At 30.8% G+C, this 2,815-nt stretch overlaps 1 pseudogene; it reads left to right on the top strand.

Annotated features, from left to right (window-relative positions):
• The first annotated feature begins 1,037 nt into the window (after positions 1-1,037).
• Positions 1,038-2,012, top strand: LOC149579800 (PI-PLC X domain-containing protein At5g67130-like; annotated as a pseudogene).
• The last annotated feature ends 803 nt before the right edge of the window (positions 2,013-2,815 follow it).

Genomic DNA, 2,815 nt, shown 5'->3' with positions numbered 1-2,815 from the left:
ATTCTGGGCAATGTTCAGCCTTGTTTTAATTAGAGGTTGACCTTGTATAAATTAATTTTGGATCTCTACTGGATAGCATGATTCCCACCAAAAAAAAAGGATACCAGGCCATAATTTCTTGTGCTTCAAAAGTTGAATACTGCAAGTTTACAGGCTTTACATTTTTATTAGCAGGTTAGAAAACACATTTTCTTAATTTGTTTCAGTGAGATCTAAAATTCCCCATATACATACTCTAGCATATTTTTGGATGATTAGGAGAGCTAAAAAAAATATAATGTTCTTTCCTATCACTGAGTTGTTTTTATTTTAGCAATTAAGAAAAATGTCAATGTAAATTATCTTTTTTTTTTGTATATTTGTTATTTTCACTTGAAGATTAAAATTTTCCTTTATATCTCACATGTATTTAAGACAGTTTGAAGTTAAACTTATTTTTGCAAAGGCATTTGGTCTTTTCTTAATTTTTTGTAGATCTTCTATGGTATCAAGTTATAAAATATCAAAATCTTGAAAATGTAGACTAATCAAAATATTGTCTATATGAACTCAGAGTTAGGACTCATGTTTCTTTTGACTTTGTGCACAAACTTAATAAACATAACCTCAAAATAAATATGTTGGTTATCAATCCATTATTTAAGAGGGCACAACAAAGATCTCACAATATGAACAATTGTGAATTAATTTCATCACTCTCTTTGTTAACTTCTTGTTCTTTATTTTTGTTAATGCTATAGAGACACTAAATGATCAAACCTAGAAAGTTACTCTTAAATTTTTTAGTTGTATTTTTCATTGCTTTTGCATGATGTTTATAATTGAATTGAGTTAGAGGCTCTAGTGAATATGTGATCTAAAAGTACTATCTCTTGATTTAGTGATACAAATGAAGCATATCTTGTAGGTTCATGGACCAATCAACATGAAGTTGAAATTTCACATTGAAGAGGTAAATGGAAGAAACTTAGTTAATATGAAAGTAAGTTTGATGAGGCTAAAAAAAAGGAAGAGAAGATATATAATAATGCCAACACATTCCCTTGGGAGAGAAGTCCTACACGAGTACCCATTGTATAACATTCTCCAACCAAGAGGATAGTGTGACTACTCATCTAAATAATCATGTGATGGCTCTTGTGTTGGACATGTATGATTTCAAGAATGATAGTTGGCTTTACTATTCCTTTGGAGGCACTTGCCTCAGCATCACATTTTTATGCCTGCTATCAATACATTAAAAGAGATTGCATCATTTCTGGCAACCAATCCATCTAAAATCATTATAGACTCATTGAAGACTATGTCAGATCATCGAAAGGGCTAACCAAAGTCTTCAAGATTCATGAAATACTTGTTTCTAGTCTTGAGAATGCCAAAAATTGGTGGAGATTATCCTACCATAAATGACATGGTTGCCAAAAATCAGTTCTTTATTGTTTTCACTTTGCAATAATCAAACGAGGTCTTTGATAGAATTTCTTACCAATAAAATTATGTAGTTGAGAATTAATATGGTAATGTTGTTTTTTCAAATGAAAGCTACACAAACTGAGCTGAATCAAAAAGTTTGACTTCAACAAGCCAATCCCTCTTCTTGGAGATTTTTCCCTAACAATCTAGTGTCACATAAGCCTACACTATCAACTTTGAATAGCTTAAAAACATACTCGCTATGTGTTATGAGAATGTAGAAAAATATCAGTTAACTTCCCAATAGTAGATTCCTACAAGAGGAGCAACAGGGGAGGTGCATTTCAAGCTATGGATAAGTTCAATAGACAACTGCTCTATGGTTGTAGTGATGTTACAAAATGCCAAGCAAATGCAATGTTTGGTGTATATAAGACATCAAGTAATAACAAATCAAACACATATGGGAGTCCAAGTAGATTTACCTTTGGTCAATCTAGAAAATTGATGCCTATGTGGCTACTTATGTTGAATACTTCATTCCTCTTACTATGTTTCTCTTCTTGCTACACCTAATGCATCTTCCATATACTCTCTAGGCATAAAGAAGATGGGATTTTTTTGTGATGTATGTGAATTCAATGCTCATACACAATGAATTTTGTGACCTTAAGCCCAATTTTTTAATTAAGTATTATATACAGGGAAATTGCCAATTTTTAGTGCCAACTATGAACTAGGGCATACATCATTCAACCTTGGATACCATTGAAATTATCCTAAAAACCTTGTCCTTATTGTGAATCAATAAACCAAGTTGGGAAGTTTTTTACTTTAGAAATTGATCACCAAGTTATTTTTGATGATCACATGTTTGGTATGTTGCTTGTATTGTAGCCATTTTTTGAATAGTAATAGATAATTTATTGATTTTTAGTTTTAAAAAAACAAATTAGTATCTTATTCTATGTCTCTATATATAAAGCACAAATATGGGTGCATGAGCATGGGTATTATGATTTTTTGTACAAAATCTCTTACCATGAATTTGGGTATTATTTAAAATCAAGGTAAAAATTGTTATACTTAAAACAAAAAGACCCTAGTACATCAACAATTGTTTTTATTTTTGAAAAATATAATGTGCAAAATCATTTATAATTTTTGAAAATGTCACTTTAGTATATGAGAGAAGGGCTCAATCTAATCATCAACACACAAAATTCATGTTGATTCTCACACCATTCCCTAGAGTTTAGAAATTTTCCTCACTCTCCAAAGAAAGGTAAGAAATATCAAAACTCTAGTGGGGAATTTTATAGTGTGTGCATTGTTGGATTATTGACAAATTGTGGGTAAGCTTTGATGAGGCATATTAATGTCTCAAATTTGATATAGTTTT

This window comes from Cupressus sempervirens, chromosome 1 (genome assembly GCF_028749045.1).
Source record: "Cupressus sempervirens isolate cs-2001-9-10 chromosome 1, ASM2874904v1, whole genome shotgun sequence".
Lineage (NCBI taxonomy): Eukaryota > Viridiplantae > Streptophyta > Pinopsida > Cupressales > Cupressaceae > Cupressus > Cupressus sempervirens.
Note: the sequence above shows the minus strand (reverse complement) of the source record. Positions and strands in the feature narration are given on the sequence as shown.